Raw genomic sequence first — 21471 nt, 5'->3', positions numbered from 1 at the left:
GTTCCAAATGTCATTCAAAGTGACTCCAGAATGGTGGTCATTTGCCGTGATTTCTAAAGCGTTTGTCTTCTTTTGATCTTTCTATCGGATTATATTGCTTTTGTTCCCATCACTTGGGAGATAGGATTTTTACATAATAGGTGCAAGTGACACCTTTTACGGAAATGTTGAATACATTATTTCAAATAACTCACCCTCTCAAATCTATACAATTTTAGGCAGAGCTAATTTCTGAATGGTGTCATGGCAGTCAGTCAGTCAAGCATATTTTTTGAGCACCTACTGTGTGCACAGCACTGAACTAAGCATTTGGGAGAGTACAATATAATAATAAATAGACACATTCCCTGCCCACAATGAGCTTGCAGTCTATAACAATTCACCTCCAAAAAGTTCAGGCTTTTCAGAAGTTCAGAATTTGGGGGTTCATAATACTTAATGTATCTGGAATAAAGTCAATGAACCCAATATATTTGCCATTTTTCTTTTATCAAGGTGCAGCATGGTTGATCGAGGAGTCCGGCAATGCTTTCGAGCACCTGCCTTTCACAGACTAAGTTCTTGTAGCAAGGGCAGGATGAAAGTTATGAAAAAACCATAATGGAGAACTACTAACGATGGCATTTATTAAGCGCTTACTATGTGCAAAGCACTGTACTAAGCGCTGGGGAGGTTACAAGGTGATCAGGTTGTCCCATGGGGGAGCTCACAGTCTGCATTGATGCTGGGAGGTTCCATGAAAACCCAATGACGTCTGCTGAGGGTGCACCGGGGCCTCAGAATTGTTGGCCCGAGACCTCCATTTTTAGACTCAGGTGCCCTAGAAAAAGCTGCTATCCCACAGCACTGATGTACACCCCCATGGCATTTACATAAATCTCTATAAATTAAATAGGATAAATTATTTCTAGTAATATCTGTCTCCCGCTCTAGACTGAAAGCTCCCTGTGGGCGGGGAATGTGCCCACCAACTCTGTTGTATTGTGCTCTCCCAAGTGCTTAATATAGTGTTCTGCAATCAATCAATCAATCAATCAATCGTATTTATTGAGCGCTTACTGTGTGTAGAGCATTGTACTAAGCGCTTGGGAAGTACAAGTCTGCATACAGTAAGTGCTCAGTAAATATCACTGAGGATGATGATGATGATACCGTGGACCCTACTTGGAATTGGAGAGCTCGAAACCATTTAAAGGAGATATTAGTTCTCCCAGGACCTGTTTGCTATAGTTACGTGAGCAACTATTTATGGTAGCGATGGGAAACCCCTGACAGCTCCTCACTAAGTGGCAACAGCAGCAGGCCAACACCTCGGCTATAAAAGAGAAGTGGAAGGAAGGAGAAGCAGCATGGCCTCGTGGATAAAGTCAGAGGACCTGGGTTCTAATCCCAGTTCGGCCACTTGTCTGCTGTGGGACCTTGGGGAAGTCAATTCACTTCTCTGGGCCTCAGTTACCTCATCTGAAAAATGGGGATTCAGACTGGGAGCCCTATGCGGGTCAGGGACCGTTTCCAAACTGTATCTTGTATCTTCCCTAGCGCTGCGATGATGATGTGTATATAACTATAATTCTTTTTATCTATTTTGATGCTATTGATGCCTGTCGACTTGTTTTGTTTTGTTGTCTGTCTCCCCCTTCTAGACTGTGAACCCGTTGTTGGGTAGGGATTGTCTCCATCTGTTACCGAATTGCACTTTCCAAGTGCTTAGTACAGTGCTCTGCACACAGTAAGTGCTCAAGTCTTTTAGACTGTGAGCCCACTGTTGGATAGGAACCGTCTCTATATGTTGCCAACTTGTACATCCCAAGCGCTTAGTACAGCACTCTGCACACAGTAAGCACTCAATAAATACGATTGAATGAAAGTACGATTGAATGAATGAATGAATACCATAAAAAAAGAGAAACTGTTCCAGATGGCTGCCCTCTCCTTGCTACCGACCAGCTTTCACAGCACCCTACCCCCAGTTTTGGAAACCAAAATATTGTGGCTCTTCTCCACAATATGATTGGTTCCAGAAGTCAACAATTTAGAAACCTTCTTAAATTGGAAAAAACATAGGCACTGAGCAAAATGTGGGTAACTTGTTTGCGTAAGAGTGATCCAATTGCTTCACCCCTGGCAGCCCAGTTTCTTTCTTTCTTTTTAATAATTATATGAATATTCCAGCTCCGTGCCTAGTGTGCAAATTCATGGGCAAATCCTCCCTCCAGCTACCTGCCGGTGACACCCATTAATTTTAGTGGAAGTTACATGTGTTTATTTGAAGGTAAGAATTCGGTGAATAAGAGTTCGCATTGTAATTAATGGCATTCCCAGCCACTTCAAATGCATGTTTCGAATCTGTAATCATTGTTTAAGAAGATTATATGCTAGGGGAATTACAGGCTGCCGAGCCAGAGCCTACTCCCTTGATTTGTAGTTCTGGTCTCGTACTTCTCTTTCCTCTTTCTGTCTTCAGCTGCTTTCCCTCTCAAATCACTCCCTTGTTGTCAAATGTTTCACTAACAAGACAACCCAGTTCTTAGGCTTGGTAATGAAGACTCCAGCTAAACTGCTCCATGAGGGCTTTAGGTTAGATGAAAGGAAGAGCTTGTCGATGGTAAGGGATGGTTAAGCTTGGAAATGGGTTATCGAGGCTTGTGGGGATCACATTCTCTGAAAATCGGATTGATTTTCAACCCCATGTAATGGTGTCTCTTGTCTCTTCCCCAGTGCTTAGTAAGGTGCCTGGCATGTATTAAGCGCTTAACAAATACCATAAAAAAGGCAGATGGGAAAATGTTTTATCATTTCTTCTGGACTTTTCACTTTTGACTCCATTTCAGGCTCTAGAGAATGTTAGATGTTGGTAGAAGGCCTTGCCATTTGTACTTAGAGTAACAGGGCTCAATCTGCTTTGGCATGAGACTCTCTGTGAAAATTCAACCAATGCTATGTCAACCCAAACTTTAAACATCTCTGGTGAGAGAAACAAGAAGGAGCTGAGCAGAAACACTTTCTTCTTCGTCGCCTAATAATATGTCTCCTTCCAACTCTTTTCTCTTTCTCAGTTGCTTTCTCCTTTCCCCTTTCCCAGACCCTTTCTCTGGTTCCTCCCCTATCACCGACACCCTTCTACCTGGGATGAAGAGGAATGTGGGCAGTTAGAGGGACAATGGAGAGGTTTGGATATTAAAGTGGAGGGAAGCAATTCTGAGAGAGTCAGGAGAAAATACGTGGCATCCCAAGACGGAACTCTGATTTGGGAGATATATAACTGTGAGCCTCAATAGAGTTACTTATTTGAGGGTATATTGAAACATCTGCAAGTGACCATAGATAGCCGTGTCCTTATTTCTTCTAAACATCTTGTTTTGCAAACAGTTCAGCCAAAGCATTATAGGCGAAAGCGTACGGATGATAGGAGGTTACCAGAGTTTCATTTGAGAAGGGTCACCTCATAGGTGGAGCGATGATCACTTTGTGAGGGTGCCTGAAAGCAGGGTGATGTTGAGAGTGATTGGGGGGAAGGAAGATTTGAGTAATGGAAGCTCATCAATCAATCAATCAATCAATCGTATCTATTGAGCGCTTACTGTGTGCAGAGCACTGTACTAAGCGCTTGGGAAGTACAAGTTGGCAACATATAGAGACAGTCCCTACCCAACAGTGGGCTCACACTCTAAGCTCATGCTTTGAGCCACTGTTTCCTCACCACGTCTTATTGGCTCTGAGCTCCAGCGACATCTTATTATAATCACATCTCCTCCAAGAGGCCTTTCCCGACTACGCCCTCATTTTCCCTACTCCCTCTCCCTTCTGCAATGCCCTTATACATATATATATATGCACTTATACTCAGCCCCACAGCACTTCTGCACATACCCCTAATTAATTTATTTATATTAATGTCTATCTCCCCCTCTAGACTGTAGGCTCCTTGTGGCTAGAGACCATAACGACCAATTGTGTTATATCGTACCCTCCCGAATGCTTAAATCAGTGTCCTGCACACAGTAAGCACTTCATAAATACGATTGATTGATTGGTCTGTCAGCTCCAGACCCTGATCATTCCCCAGTGTCTATTGGCATTCCTAGGACCCCCTGTGGCCCCTCGGACCGAGCCCCATCAAAGCCTTGGACAAACTGAATCCCGGTTGGGACAGAAAGCCCTGGGTCCTAATCCCGGCTCTCCCACTTGTCTGCCGCGTGACCTCGATCAAGTCAACTCCCTGCTCTGAGCCTCAGTTACCTCAGCTGTAAAATGGGGATTAAGACTATGAGCCCCATATACGTACAACCTAACTAGCTTGTATCTTGTCTTCTGTTGTCGAGTTGTTTCCGACCCACAGCGACTCTGTAGACAGTTCTCTCCCAGAAGACCCCACCTCCATCTGCAATCATTCTGGTAGTGGATCCAGAGAGTTTTCTTGGTAAAAATGAGGAAGTGATTTACCATTGCCTTCTTCCACGCGGTAAACTTGAGTCTCCGCCCTCGACTCTCTCCTATGCCGCTGCTGCTCAGCACAGGTGAGTTTTGACTTGTAGCAGGTTCCCTTCCATTTGTATGCCACTGCCCAAGCTAGGAATGGAATGGGTAGGCCTCTGCGGGACTCTCCCTTCTGTAGCCAAGACTGATAGCGTACTGGAAACTCTCCAGGTGCGATCTTGAGAGGAGAGCTAATATTTTATATATATATATAAATTTATATATTTTTAGTATATATTTATTATTCTATTTATTTATCTATTTATTTTACTTGTACATATCTATTCTATTTATTTTATTTTGTTAGTATGTTTGGTTTTCATCATCATCATCATCAATCGTATTTATTGAGTGCTTACTATGTGCAGAGCACTGTACTAAGCGCTTGGGAAGTACAAATTGGCAACATATAGAGACAGTCCCTACCCAACAGTGGGCTCACAGTCTAAAAGGGGGAGACAGAGAACGAAACCAAACATACTAACAAAATAAAATAAATAGAATAGATATGTACAAATAAAATAAATAAATAAATAGAGTAAAAATATGTACAAACATATATACAGGTGCTGTGGGGAGGGGAAGGAGGTAAGATGTGGGGGATGGAGAGGGGGACGAGGGGGAGTTGTTCTGTGGTTGGTTTTGTTCTCTGTCTCCTCCTTTTAGACTGTGAGCCCACTGTCGGGTAGGGACTGTCTCTATATGTTGCCAAATTGTACTTCCCAAGTGCTTAGTACAGTGCTCTGCACACAGTAAGCGCTCAATAAATACGATTGATGATGATGATGATGAGAGCTGGTATCTACCTAGCGCTTAGTACGGTGCCTGGCACTTAGTAAGCGCTTGACAAATACGATAAAAAATAAAAAGACAAACGTACAAACTGGCCTTGGTCCCCGTTCTTGGGAAAGAGGGCATGGGCAAGCAGGGTACGGCAAATGAGTCGGTGGCGATTTACAGCCTGGTGGCTCTCAGACTTCCCACTAACACTGAAGGGGGAAGCGTGACCCCCTGCCTTTTGTATTCTTAGCACATATCAGAAGAACCATGGCCTCATGGAAATAATAAGGGCATGGGAGTCAGAGGACCCGAGTTCTAATCCCACCTCTGCCCCTTGTCTGCTGGGTGACCTTGGGCAAGTCAATTAACTTCTCTGTGCCTCAGTTTCCTGTTAACTAAAATGGAGATTTAATACCTGTTCTCCCTAGGGAGGCAGCATGGCTTAGTGGCAGAAGCAGGGGCTTAGGAGTCAGAGGTCATGGTTCGAATCCCGACTCCACTGCTTATCAGCTCTGTGACTTTAGGCAAGTCACTTAACTTCCCTGGGCCTCAGTTCCCTCATCTGTAGATTGGGGGTGAAGACTGTGAGCCCCACGTGGGACAATCTGATTACCTTCATGGCTCAGTGGAAAGTGCACGGGCTTTGGAATCAGTGGTCATGGGTTCGAATCCCGGCTCCGCCACATGTCTGCTGTGTGACCTTGGGCAAGTCACTTAACTTTTCTGAGCCTCAGTTCCCTCATCTGTAAAATGGGGATTAAGACTGTGAACCCCGCGTGGGACAACCTGATCATCTTGTATCCCCCAGTGCTTAGAACAGTGCTTTGCACATAGTAAGCTCTGAACAAATGCCATTATTATTATTATTATTGTTATTGTCTACCCCAGTGCACATAATAAGCACTTAACAAATGCCAACATTATTATTATTATTATTATTATTACTTAGATGGCGAGCCCCATGTGGGATAGGGACCCTGTTTGACCTGATTATCTTGTACCTACCCAAGCACTTAGTACAGTGTTTGGCACATTGCAAGGACTTCACAAATACCACTATTATTATTATTATATCCTAAGTCAAAGGGTGAAACCGACTTTCAGTACAATGAATATAATAATCTTTACAGGTGTCTGTGGGACACTCAGACACTTAGAGTAAATATATAGCCATAGAGGGCTGCACTAAGAGAGGGGATTGAGGACTGAACTTGGCTGAAGATGAAGTGGAGTCACCATTATCATGACTCCAATTTGAATGTTGTTGATGGAATGAATACGATTGAATGAATGAATGGTGGTAAAGTGACTGTCCGTAGCTGCAGAAGGGCAGTGCTATATAGTATTTATTTAGTATTTAGAAATCCTTCTAGTAGTTCCTGCTTGCACTTCCTAAAGTCGTAACGCTCCATAAAATCTTTCCCAACCACCTGGAAGAGAGGATAGACAACATTGCCTTGATTGTTTTCTATGCTTCCAACTACTAAGTTTACTGTTTAGCACTCAATAAGTACTCAATCAATACCACTGATTATTTAGTAGGTGCAAATTGCCTTCCAACCCTGCTTTTCTGAAAATGCAATATCTGTGATTCACTTTTCCCCTTCCTCTTTGTATTATTGCTTCTATCTATTATTAATCTGTTGAATGTTTCTATAACTATCAATCTTTTTGGATCATATACAAGTGCATAACCTACAAGGTAAAAAAAAAATTATTGTCTGTAAGATGAAGATGGTCTTCTGGATGTCTTTTTTATGTGTAAGAAGAAATGTTTTCTGATAGATTATGAACTCTTAGATTTTGGGGTTTTTTTTGGCGTTTCTAAGTGTTTACTGTATGGCAGACACTGTACTAAGTGCTGGGATAGAGTCAAGATAATCAGGTTGGACGCAGTCCCTGTCCCAAATAGGGTTCAGAGTCTTAACCCCTGTTTCACAGATGAGGTAACTGAGGCACAGAGAAGTTAAGTGACGTGCCCAAGCTCACACAGCAGACAAGTGGTGGAGCTGGAATTAGAACCCAGGTCCTCAAACTCATTCATTCAATCGAATTTATTGAGTGTTTACTGTGTGCAAAGCACTGTACTAAGTGCTTGGGAGAGCAATAATAATAATAATGGCATCTGTTAAGCACTTACTATGTTCCAAGCACTGTTCTAAGCGCTGGAGTAGATGCAGGGTAATCAGGTTGTCCCACATGGGGCTCACAGTTTTATCCCCTTTTTACAGATGAGGTAACTGAGGCACAGAGAAGTTAAGTGACTTGCCCAAAGTCACACAGCCGCTAAGTGGCAGAGCCAGGATTAGAACTCACGACCTCTGACTCCCAAGCCTGTGCTCTTTCCACCGAGCCACTCTGAGTACAATATAACAGAGTTGGTAGACACATTCCCTTTCTCCAGTGAGTTTACAGTCCAGAGGGGGAGACAGACAGTAATATCAATAAATTACAAATATGTACATAAGTGCTGTGGGGCTGAGGGAGATGTGAAAAAAGGGGGCAAAATCAGGGCGATGCAGAAGTGAGTGGGAAAAAGGGAAATAAGGGTTTATTCAGGGAAGGCTTCTTGGAGGAGATGTTCCTTCAGTAAAATTTTGGAGGTGGGGAGAGCAACTGTCAGATTGGAAGAGGAAGGGTGTTTCAGGCCAGAGGCGGGACGTAGGCAAGAGGTTGGCGGTGAGATAGACGAGATGGAGGTACAGTGAGTAGGTTGGCGTTAGAGGAGCGAAGTATGCCAACTGGGTTGTAGGAGAAGAGCAGCAAGGTGAGGTTGGAGGGGCACCTGTATATATGTATATATGTTTGTACATATTTATTATGTACAAACATAATATGTTTTATGTGTTCAAATAAATTTTAATAATTATTCAATAATCATTTTTATTATTTTTTATTTTTTATTTTATTCATATTTTATTTTTTATTATCTAATAAATAATTATAATTTAATAATTATTTAAGAATAAATAAAATGTATTTATATAAATAAATGTATTATGTATTTATATAAATACATTTATTATGTATTTATTACTCTATTTATTTATTTATTTATTTTACTTGTACATATCTATTCTATTTATTTTATTTTGTTAGTGTGTTTGGTTTTGTCTCCCCCTCTTAGACTGTGAGCCCAAAGTTGGGTAGGGACTGTCTCTATATGTTGCCAATTTGTACTTCCCAAGCGCTTAGTCCAGTGCTCTGCACACAGTAAGCGCTCAATAAATACGGTTGATGATGATTGATGATGACAAGGGGATTGAATGCTTTCAAGACGATGGTGAGGAGTTTCTGTTTCATGCAGAGGTGGATGGGCACCCATCCAGGTGGAGGTTCTTGAGGAGTGGGGAAACACGGACTGAACATTTATGTAGAAAAATGATCCGGGCAGCAGAGTGAAATATAGACTGGAGTGGTGAGAGTCAGGACTCCCAGTCCTGGGCTCTTTCCACTAGGCCATGCCGCTTCATTATTAATAATGATAATAATAATAATGATGGTGTTTGTTAAGCGCTTACTATGTGCCAAGCACTGTTCTAAGCGGTGGGGTAGGTACAAGGTAATCAGGTTGTCATCATCATCATCATCCTCAATCGTATTTATTGAGCGCTTACTATGTGCAGAGCACTGTACTAAGCGCTTGGGAAGTACAAATTGGCAACATAGAGACAGTCCCTACCCAACAGTGGGCAGTTGTCCCACGTGGGGCTCACGGTCTTAGTCCCCATTTGACCGATGAGGAAACTGAGGCCCAGAGAAGTGAAGTGGCTTGCCCAAAGTCACACAGCAGACAAGTGGCGGAGCCAGGATTAGAACCCAGGTTCTCTGGCTCCTAAGCCCGGGCTCTTTCCTCTAAGCCATGCTGCTTCTGGGGCCTGTCAGTTTAACCGTATGCAAGGAAGTGCTCATATACTTTCTGATGATGTTAACAAAATTCCACGAAGAGCTTTTCACTACAGATTGCAAACACGAAGTGAATGTGCGAATGGAAGACATGAAAGAATTGAATCCTTCGGCACCTCTTGTCTCTCCCATTATAGTAATTTACGTAGTCAACTAGATAAGCAGAGAAGCAGCGTGGCTCAGTGGAAAGAGCCCGGCCTTTGGAGTCAGAGGTCATGGGTTCAAATCCCGCTCCGCCAATTGTCAGCTGTGTGACTTCGGGCAAGTCACTTCACTTCTCTAGAACTTAACTCCTAGACTGTGAGCCCACTGTTGGGTAGGCACCGTCTCTATGTGTTGCCGACTTGTACTTCCCAAGCGCTTAGTACAGTGCTCTGCACACAGTAAGCGCTCAATAAATATGAATGAATGAATGAATGAATTCTCTGGGCCTCAGTTCCCTCATCTGTAAAATGGGGATGAAGACTGTGAGCCCCCTGTGGGACAACCTGATCACCTTGCTGCTTAGAACAGTGCTTTGCACATAGTAAGCGCTTAATAAATGCCTTTATTATTATTTTTATATCAAATCTAAAATGCCTCCTAACGGCTACTTAAGCTTGATTTTCTTTTGTCTTAGAACAGTTGGCTCAACTTCTCCTGGACATATTATTGTAGGTTGAATATGTCTGAATGAATGCTGTGTATCTAATTGCCCTCCCTTAGAGCTCGGACATGGGGTAGACACCAAATAAAGAAAACCACCCGGCAAACAATGACATAACATCTTTGTACATCTTTCAGGCAGAGGAAGGATAATGATCAGGTATGATTTTCGGCAAGACTGCTGATCTGCAGTCTCTGCAGGAAATTGTAGTGTTTCCAAGGACAATATTCTCAGTCAAAATAGATTAAACTCCAAGCCAAAATGATAAATGCAGTCAAAGTTAATCATACTGTAGGTTTCGTTGGAAACCATCAGGAGATGATGTTTTCTCATCTCGGACGGGCACAGATTCCAGTTTGGTCAGAACTGCCCTGTTGGTCTTACCCACAGACACCCCTAAACCTGAATAGTAATTTTATTTGGGGAACTATTTCTTTCTCAGTAGAGATGGAAAATATGAATGGAGTGGGTGGGGTGGGGTGGGGAGAGAGGAACTATTTTAATATGTCAGGGGTTCTGATTTTCTCAATGTTTCAACGTTGAGTGTTTTAAATCGCCCAGAGCACTGAACCCTTCCAAAGAAGAGAAGCGGTGCCCAAGGGCTCTCTTAGATTGAAAAAGGGACAGGAAATAAAATATTGTAGGAGAGCAGCATAGGCCAAGGGTTGGTTTGGAAGAAATCCAGCTTCCAGACACAAGTCCAGCTTCTTCCTCGAGGCCCCTCCCTTCAGGCCGCCCAGGAGATGATGGATCCATAATGTACCAGGCCACTTTACCCATTATTTTAATACGCGACACCTCTCCTCGTGCAAAGCAAGCATTGTCATATAAATGTGCTTTTTCAGAGATTTTCCACAATTGGACCCTATGCCACAGGGGTGAGCTAGTTCACGATACATAATCCAGGTGTTTGGGAAAATTCCCTCCGTGTAATGGGATGACAAACTTTTGGGACTGTTTTACTGCTTTAAAACATTTGAATTTTCCTTGGAACTCGTTAAACAGCCCACTTCCGTAGTCAAGGCCGATCTTGATTGCACATCAGGTTGTGAGGTATGTTTTTATGCCTCCTTTTTTCTTTGAAGTCAGGGATCTGATTCAACACAGCTCATGGGTTGAGCAAAGATGATTAGCTATTTCTGAAATCTTTATCGAATCCACTGGCTAGAAAGAGTCCACAGCTTTCAATCGATCAGTCAATCGTATTTATCGAGCTCTTACTTGGTGCAGAACAATGTGCTAAGTACTTGGGAGAGTACAATACAATGGAGTTGGTTGACAGGTTCCCTGGCCACAAGGATCTTACAGTCTAGAGGGTGAGACAGACAGTATCAACAAAAAAATTTTGGATATATACATAAGTGCTGTGGGGCTGAGAGAGAGGTGAATAAAGGGAGCAAATCCAAGTGCAGGGGTGATAATGATAATAATAATGATGGCATTTGTTAAGCACTTACTATGTGCGAAGCACTGTTCTGAGCGCTGGGGAAGATACGAGGTGATCAGGTTGTCCCATGTGGGGCTCACAGTCTTAATCCCCATTTTACAGGTGAGGTCACTGAGGCTCAGAGAAGTTAAGTGACTTGCCCAAGGTCACACAGCAGACATGTGGCAGAGTCGGGATTAGAACCCATGACCTTTCATTCCCAAGCCCGTGCTCTTTCAACTGAGCCACACAAGAGCTTTCATCCCTTGCACTCAAGCCCTCGGGTGTAGTCCCTGATTACTTCAGAAGTTGGGTCTCTGGCTTTGTCAAAGAGCTAATATTTTATAAATTTATAGGCCTGAAAGAAGGAATGAGATAAAAGATAGTCCATGTACTTGATGGCAGGGAGGACTAGAGTGGACTCAAACTCTCTTAGATTATCTCTTGATTATCCTTTCATTAAAACCGTCCAAGAAGGACAACCCTCACATTTCCTTGGCAACAGGTTCTGGTGTTTCTTCTGAATCTGTAGTCTAATCTAATTCCCTTTTGCTGCCACAGAGGTTGTTTCCAATTATCCTGCCCCGGAGTGCACACAGTGTATCAACTCTCTTTCTCCCCCTTCTCATATACTTTACTCATGTACTCATATAAGCGCTTAGTACAGTGCCCTGCACACAGTAAGCGCTCAATAAATACGATTGATGATGATGATACTTTGAAACTCCCCTCGACTTTTTAGTCTCTGGCCTAAATAAGCCCAGTTCTTTGCACTTTTCCACACAGGGCCCATTTCTCAAACTTTCTATCATTTCAGTTGCTCTCCTCATTCTTTTTGTCCCTCTGGAGACTTGCACTCCACACAGTTCCCCGGAAAGAGTTACCAGTGCCAAGTATGATGAAAGGATTTATGCATAGTTCTTAAATGTTCTCCCCTTTTTATTGTGCTTATTTTTAACAGCGTCACATTTCAGCTGATGGTTCAGTATCCCTCCTGGATATTTTTCCACCATTCAAGCCTAGTTACTCCCCAGATTGCATCTGTTTATAATGGTTTGCTTTTCCTCCTTGCTGGAATCTTCTTGTATTTGTCCCTATTGACCTTCGGCTGTTGATATAATCCCAGCCCTCCTCCATTACGAGCATCCTGATTTTCATCCTGCTATCTCTAACTTCCTGCCAAATCTCATTCGCTTCCAAACTGCACAATCTAAAGCATGTTGTCAGGTATTTTAAGGAATATAGAGCTTTAAAACTCCAAATGAGCAGTACCAGAAGGCAGGCTATCTGGATTATTTTCCAAATCATTAGTACTGGGCGTAAAGAAACAGTGTGACCTCGTGAAAAGAGTACACACCTGGGAGTTAGTGGACCTCGGCTCTAATCCCAGCTCTTCCACTTGTCTGCTGTGTGACCTTGGGCAAGTTACTTCACTTCTCTGGGCCTCAGTTCCCTCATGTGCCAAATGGGAACTCAATACCTGTTCTCCTTTCTGCGTAGACTGTGAGCCCCGTGTGGGACCTGATTATCTTCTATCTCCCCTAGCACTCAGACAGTGTTTGGCACGTAATAGGACTTTAATAAATACCACAATTATCATTATTATTATATTTTTTCAGCACGGTTCTGTGCATTCCCAAAGAATGCACAAAAACAAAGACGGTTTGAATCACCAGATGAGCAGAGGCTGAAGGGCAAAGATTAGATTCCTCTTCATTCAATGTAATAATACCGGGTGGTTTCTGAGGCATTACAAAGTCCCTTTACCTCAGCCAATTTTGTGTGCAAATCAAACAGTCATCTCTCTTGTTGTGACATGTTTTTGCTGGCGGACGTCTGGAGAATTCAACAGCTCAGATGGGCTGGGAAAGTAGTCTTGGGGAGAAAAGGAAGGTGACCTAGAGAGAGGATAAACTTCCCTGCCAGCAGGCCGGACTATCTGCTCATGTTCATTTAGTTCAATCTTTTTGTGTGTTGGAAGGGGCTGTGGATTGGGAGATATGGGTGCATTCCTAAACTTTGCTCTGTAGAAAGCAACAAGTAGAGTGCCTAGTGGCTAGAGCATGGGCTGGGAGTCAGAAGGATCTGGGTTCTAATCCCGCCCCTGCTACTTCTCTGCAGTGTGACCTTGAGCAGATCGCTTCACTTCTCTGGACCTCGGTTTCCTCATCTATAAAATGGGGATTAAGACCGTGAGCAAGAAGCCTTCCTTACCTCTTCTCCCTCTTCCTTCTGTGTCACCCCGACTTGCTCCCTTCATTCATCCCCCCTCCCAGCCCCACAGCACCTTTGTACAGATCTCTAATTTATTTATCTGTATTAAAGTCTATCTCCCCCTATAGACTGTAAGCTTGCTGTGGGCAGGGAAAGTGTCTGTTTATTGTTGTATTATACTCTCCCAAGAGCTTAGTACAGTGCTCTGCACACAGTAAGTGCTCAATAAATATCATTGAACTGAGCAAATGAATGAATATGGGACATGGACTGTGTTCAACCTGATTAGCTTGAGTCTACTCCAGTGCTTAGAACAGTGCCTGGCATATAGTAAGTGCTTAACAAGTACCATAACAAAAAAAAAAAAAGAAAAAAGGGAATGTGGAGGTATACTGGATGGGACAATATATGGGACAGGGATTGTATCCAACCCGATTTGCTCTGCACACAGTAAGTGCTCAATAAATATCATTAAACTGAGCAAATGAATGAATATGGGAAATGGACTGTGTCCAACCTGATTAGCTGGAGTCTACTCCAGTGCTTAGAACAGTGCCTGGCATATAGTAAGCGCTTAACAAGTACCATAACAAAAAAAAAAAAAAGAAAAAAGGGAATGTGGGGGTACTGGATGGGACAGTATGTGGGACAGGGATTGTATCCAACCCGATTCGCTTGTATCCACCCCACTTACTACTGTGCCTGGCACATACTAAGCACGGAACAAGTACCATAATAAGAAGAAGCAGCATGGCCTAGTGGATAGAGCACGGGACTGGGAGTCATGGGTTCTAATCCTGGCTCTGCCACTTGTCTCTGTGACCTTGAGCAAGTCACTTAACTTCTCTGGGCTTCAGTTCTCTCACCTGTCAAAATGGGGATTAAGACTGTGAGCCCCATGTGGGACAGGGACTGTGTCCAACCTAACTTGTGTCTACCCCAATGCTTAGAGCAGTGCTTGGCACATACTAAGTGCTTACCAAGTACCGTAATTATTAGTATTAAAATTATTATTATGTACTTTTTGTTTCCTTGTGCAGGAACTTCATTAGGGAATCAGGGTTCCAGACCAGCTTCTGATTAGGGTGACCAAGGAGGTTAAAGAGGAGAGCTAGCTGAAGGGGAAGTCGTTTCTCCCCTTCAACTGCCCCAGTTTGGATCTCTTACTTTCTGAAATGCAGCCAGGGATTTTCCCTGCCCAGTGGGGTGCCTGGAAATTGGCAGTTTTGAAAGCAGGTGCCGGGGGGCTAGGTGCCAAGGCTGGGGATTTACCATCCCTGCCTCACCCTTCTTCCTCACCTCGCACCGGTCTTTCTCTTCCGACACTTAAACCCCACAGACTCCAAGGGAAAAAAAGGCAGGTCTCTACAGAAGCCTCCAGCAGGGGATCCGGACCATCAAAATATAATTTCCGAAACAATTACAGTGGCTCGCAAGAAGTCTGATTATAAACCGGAACTTTCGCCGCTTTCGAGCACAGATGTTATGTGTCGATCAATAGCACTGATCGAATGCCTGCCGTGTGCAGGGCACTTGACTGAACACTTGGAAAGATGCATTTGAGGACACGATTCCTGCCCTGGAGTGCTCACTACGTAATGGGGGGAGACGGAGACGGGGAAAAAGAGAACGGAGAGTTGTGCTTAATTATTATGTAAATCAATATGTGCCTATGGGTGATGGTAAATGGAAATGGGGTATGAGCTTGGGGGGTGGGAAGAAATACGAATTGGGAAAAAGGGGACCAAACGAATAAGGTGGACAGTGCTGGAGGAAAACTAAAATGAGTCCTCATTTCCCCTTTCCCAGTGCGTCCTTGCCCCCAGCTTTCCCAGCTTTGGGGGGATCTCTTGGGGGTCTCTCTCTACCCCTTACTCATTCAGCCCTGTTGGACTCTATCTTCATCTTACTCCATGTGATTGTGTGAGTGTCTAGTACCTCACTTCCTGGGTGCCTCCTAAACTTTGCTTCTTTTGCCGTGGTTGTGGCTACTGCTGTTCTGTCCCATGGGATTTCTGCCTGGAGAACCATGCTTGCACGAGGGCAGCTTTTCCCTCCTTTCTCCCCTCTTTTTATTCCTCTTCGGGGCTTTATTTGTCCTGGGTTGACTAGGGCTTTAATTTAACACAGCTCCATCAGCACTCTTGTCCACTTCATGTCACCCTCCTTCATATTTACTCCTTCCTCACCTCACCTGCCATTCCGTCCCTTTGGGCATAAGCCAGCATGCTAGGATTTTCAATAAACTTGAGCTCAACATCCCTGGTTTTTGATGAAAATGAAGATGTCGGGTTAACTCCTAAATCCAGCGTTCTGCCTGGTAAGTTTAAAGAAGCATTTGATTTAATCTGCCTGCTTTGCTGAGGATCCTCAAAGCTTTCTCAAGCTGCAGTGACATATAAATGAAACCGTGCTTCGAGTCCCTTTTCATTTCTGTGCAAGGCCCAGGTATGAAATGCATCTCATTTGGTTTTATTAGAAAGAAAATCCCTCTGTCCTGATTCTGACCCATTTCCACTTCCATACAGGGAAGTGGATTTGGGAGTAACTCACCAGGGCCTATGGATGAGCAGCTCTGTGGATTGCAGGGAATCTTTTAAGCTACTTCAGGGCCCCGTTGAAGGCTCAGACATAGGTCCTCTCTGCTCAGCTTGGGAGCCTGAACTGAGTGGTGAATATTTCAAGTCTTTTTTTTATTTCCTTGCTATTTTTATACCTTACATCCTCTAGTCTGTAAACTCCTTGTGGGCAGCGATTGTATCTACCTGTTCCATTCTCTTCCAAGCACTTGGTGCAATGCTGTGCGCACAGTGGATTCCAAATTAATCCATTCATTCAGTCATATTTATTGAGTGCTTACTTTGTGCAGAGCCCTGTACTAAGCACTTGGGAAAGTACAACAGTAAACAGTGACAGTACAACAGTAAACAGTGACATTCCCTGCCCACAATGAGTTCACGATCTAGAGTACCAATAAATACCATTGATTAATTGATTGATTAATTGAATGTATTGTTGTGTTCCACAGTGCGCATACTTGGAAACCAGACTCTGCATCTAAAGAGGGATACAGTCACACATTCATATAATTATTGTTATTATTATTATTATGATATTTGTTAAGTAAGTGCTTTCTATTTGCCAAGCACTGGGATAGATAGGTTATCAGGTACCTGTCCTGCATGGGGTTCACAGTCTAGGTGGGAGGGAGTAAGATTTAATTCCCATTTTACAGATGAGGAAACTGAGGCACAAACAAGTTAAGTGACTCGCCCAATGTCAGCCGGCATAGAAATGGCAGAGCTGGGATTAGAACCCGGGTCCTCTCACTTCCAGGTACGGGGTCTTTGCACTAGGCCACACTGTGGTGGCATCCATTAAGCCCTTGCTATGTGCCAAGCATTGTACTAAACGCTGTGGCAGATAGTTGTACTTCCCAAGCGCTTAGTACAGTGCTCTGCACACAGTCAGTGCTCAATAAATACGATTGAATGAATGAATTAATGAATACAAGATAAAGAAATCAGAGACAGTCTATGCCTCATATGGGGCTCACCGTCTTAGGAGGAGGGAGAGTCCCCGTTTTACCTATGGGAGACAAAGAGAAGTTAAGTGATTGTCCCAGGATCAATCAATTGTATTTCAATCAATAATATTTATTGAGTGCTTACGGTGTGCAGAGCATTGTGTAAGTGCTTGGGGGAGTCCAATTTATCCTTGCCCACAAGGAGTTTGCAGTATAGAGGTTCACACAGAAGACGAGTGGCAGCCTGGATTTGAATCCAGGGTCCTGACAGGTTATACTGTGTTGATAAAGCTCAATATCATTTCGGGTTTTTAAATAATGTAACTCCTTGGCCTGTTCATATTTCACTGCCTCGTCTGCGTTTCCCCATCCTTCGTTGGTAGTGCGTTATTTAATTATAAAGTTCACTGACAATCACAGAGCAACGATAAATATAAAAGGCAATATAAATGCCAAAAAATAATGGGGCTTTGAAAGTCTAAGCGTTGACATTCAGAAACGTTGTGCCTTATCATTTCTAGTTTAATATGTATTTCCCTGGACAAGACTTCCAGAATGCTTCGTTCTGTCCTTTCAATCTAATAATGGTTATTGACTTTTGTGGTGCAGTAAGGGAAATTCTATGTTTTTTTATAACAAAAGAGGCATGGAATGAAAAGCCATTTAGTTTTATACTGTAACTATTGCAACAACGTTTCTTCATGAGTGTTCATTTATCCCTTCAGGTTCTTGGTCCTCAGGACTCAGGATTCAGGTTTCCTTATTTATTCCCAACGGGAGACCCCATCATCATCGATCAGCATCATCCTCATCCTCATCTGCATCATCCTCATCAAGACTCCTTCATCTCAATCGCTACAGAGAAGCAGCGTGGCTCAGTGGAAAGAGGTCAGGCTTGGGAGTCAGAGGTCATGGGTTCTAATCCCGGCTCCGCCACTTGTCAGCTGTGTGACTTTGGGCAAGTCACTTCACTTCTCTGGGCCTCAGTTACCTCCTCTGTAAAATGGGAATTAAGACTGTGAGCCCCGTGTGGGAAAACCTGATTACCCTGTATCCCGCCCCCCCCCCCCCCAGCCCTTAGAACAGTGCTCGGCACATAGTGAGCGCTTAACAAATTAGAGAAGCAGAGTGGCTCAGTGGAAAGAGCATGGGCTATGGATTCAGAGGTCGTGGGTTCAAATCCCAGCTCCGCCACTTGTCAGCTGTGTGACTTTGGGCAAGTCACTTAACTTTTCTGGGCCTCAGTGACCTCATCTGTAAAATGGGGATTAAGACTGCGAGCCCCGTGGGACAACCTGATCACCCTGTAACCTCCCCAGCGCTTAGAACAGTGCTTTGCACATAGTAAGCGCTTAATAAATGTCATTATTATTATTATTACTGTGTCTTGAAAACGGTGCCCGCAGGATTTACTGAAACGTTGGATCAAAGCTTAATTCGATCACATTTTTTTGGCATTATATAAAGGATGAAACTACAATTAAGTGACCCAGTTTTCAGGTACTGAAATAACAATGGGACTGAATGCAGCGTGGTGTTTTACATATGCCTAAAAAATTTGGTTGTTGCTTAGGCAGACATTAGTTTTAATTAGGACTCTCCATCAAGATCCCTAGTGGATACGGCGCTCTGTCACCTCAATAGGCTAGAGCAGGGAGGAAATGAGTTTTGTCATCATATTTCCTCGAACCACGGCTTGATTTGTTGCAGGCGGAGGTCTCGATTCACCGTGTACTCGATTAGCCCCCACCTTGAAAGAAACCCTGGAGTAGTCCACAAGGTTCCTGGCTTCAGGAACAGATCCCGGGAAGGGAACTCGGGGACTCGTTACGCCCTTCCTAGAACCCACTGTGCCCTAGTGCTTTTACAAGTGGGAATGCTTTCTCCCAAAGAGAGAACAAGAATATCCCTGGAAGAAAGTCCACCTTTCAACAACTGTGTGACAGGATGTATTCTGCTGATGAGCAGTTTCGGATTATATGTTTTCCTGAAGGGGCAATGAGCTTGGAATTTCAGAGCGGGCAGGGCAGGAATCTTGAAGGTCATCTGCTTTCGGGCAGGACAACTCCGACACGAAGAAAGATGAGAATCCAGGCTATTTAAAGCCCCCAGGAAAGGCGATTCTACAATCTCCCCTGGCAACCCATTTGAGCGGAGTTAAGGCTTTCTTATATAACATAAGTCCTTCAGGGTGAAATTTCAACTCCTTTCCTCTTGTTCTGTCCTCAGTGGAGTTGGAGAACGGCTGGTCCTCTTCTCCTGGACGAGACTACTTCGTATGCTTAATTCGAGAGAATCCGAAAGTGCGGGTTCATGCCTGCTTGCTCAACCTGTTGCGAACTTGTACTTCCCAAGCGCTTAGTACAGTGCTCTGCACACAGTAAGCGCTCAATAAATACGATTGATGATGATGATGATGATTCCCCGGTTGCTTCCGAACGGGCTGTTCAGGGTCTCCGTTCAAAGATGGAGCTCAGATTTCCTCTCCGAAAACCTTGGCATTAACCGTAGCGGTGGGAGTGTGAATGATTCTTTCTAGAATATGGGACTGTGCTACTCTTAAGCGTCTGAGGATTCTGTATCTGATTTTCCCCTCTCGGTCTTAAAGATTTATGACGTGACGGAGTGTCCTGTCAAAAACAAGGGATGAACTTGGGTTCTGTCAAGGAGACCTCAGGATGGAGTCCCCTCACAAAGGAATATTGATTAATATCGTCTCCCCCTTTTAGACTGTGAGCCCACTGTTGGGTAGGGACTGTCTCTGTATGTTGCCAATTTGTACTTCCCAAGCGCTTAGTACAGTGATTTGCACATAGTAAGCGCTCAATTAATACGATTGATGATGATGATGATCATAGTGATGCATCAGTCACTCAATCATATTTACTGAGCACTTATTGCATATAGAAGCAGCAAATCATAGTGGATAGAGCATGGGCCTGGGAGTGATTCATTCATTCATTCATTCATTCATTCATTCATTCAATCGTATTTATTGAGCACTTACTGTGTGCAGAGCGCTGTACTAAGCGCTTGGGAAGTACAAGTTGGCAACATAGAGAGACGGTCCCTACCCAACAATGGGCTCACAGCCTAGAAGGGGGAGACAGACAACAAAACAAAACATCTTAACAAAATAAAATAAATAGAATAGTAAATATGTACAAGTAAATAGAAGGTCACGGGTTCTAATCCCGACTCCACCACTTGTCTGTCTGTGTGACCTTGGGCAAGTCACTTCACTTTTCTGTGCCTCAGTTACCTCACCTGTAAATGGGAATTATGACTGTGAGCCCCACGTGGGACAGGGACTGTGTCTAACCCGATTTGCTTGTATCCACCCCAGTGCTTAGTACAGTGCCTGGTACATAGTACGAGCTTGACAAATACCATAATTATTATTATTAGAGCACTCTACTAAGCGCTTGGGAGAGCACGATATGGCAACAAACCCATGTTCCCTGCCCATAATGAGTTTAAAGTCTAGAGGGAGACTAATTTACAATATGAAATTTAAAGATATGACGTAATTAGTGTGAGGTTGAAGGAGGGGCAAATATCAGGTGCCCAAAGATCACAGATCTAAGTGCCGAGACGCTGCAGAAGGGAGAGAAGGCTCTGCACACAGTAAGCGCTCAATAAATACGATTGATTGAGAGGGATCTGAGGAGAGGAAGAGCAAGAGCACAACCATATGTGTTACTGAGTGTGATGAAACAGTCTCCTAGCTGCTTCCACTATTGTGGCACCCCTCATTCTACATTCTGGACTTCATTTTCAAGATCCTGAATGGCTTGCCCTGGATATAACTTAAGAAAGATAGTATGAGGAAAAAATATAACCTAAGGGATTCGGAGCAGCGTGGCTCAATGGAAAGAGCACGGGCTTTGGAGTCAGAGGTCATGGGTTCAAATGTCGGCTCCACCAATTGTCAGCTGTGTGACTTTGGGCAAGTCACTTAACTTCTCTGGGCCTCCGTTACCTCATCTGTAAAATGGGGATTAAAACTGTGAGCCCCCCCCCATGGGACAACCTGATCACCTTGTAACCTCCCCGGCGCTTAGAACAGTGCTTTGCACATAGTAAGTGCTTAATAAATGCCATTATTATTCTCCCCCTTCCAGACTGTCTCCCCCTTCTAGACTGTGAGCCCACTGTTGGGTAGGGACCGTCTCTATATGTTGCCAACTTGTACTTCCCAAGTGCTTAGTACAGTGCTCTGCACACAGTAAGCGCTCAATACAATTGAATGAATGAATGAATGAATACTATCACTTCATTGAGAAGCAGTGCAGTCTAGTGGATAGAACACGGGCCTGGGAATCAGAACGATGTGGGTTCAAATCCCGGCTCCGCCACTTGTCAGCTGTGTGACTCTGGGCAAGTCAATTAACTTCTCTGTGCCTCAGTTACTTCATCAAGAAAATGAGGATTAAGACTGTGAGCCTCCCGTGGGATAACCTGATCACTTTGTAACCTCCCCAGTGCTTAGAACAG

Source organism: Tachyglossus aculeatus, chromosome 14, assembly GCF_015852505.1.
Source record: "Tachyglossus aculeatus isolate mTacAcu1 chromosome 14, mTacAcu1.pri, whole genome shotgun sequence".
In the NCBI taxonomy this organism is placed as follows: Eukaryota; Metazoa; Chordata; class Mammalia; order Monotremata; family Tachyglossidae; genus Tachyglossus; species Tachyglossus aculeatus.
The sequence above is the reverse complement of the archived record's forward strand: the minus strand, read 5'-3'. Positions refer to the sequence as shown.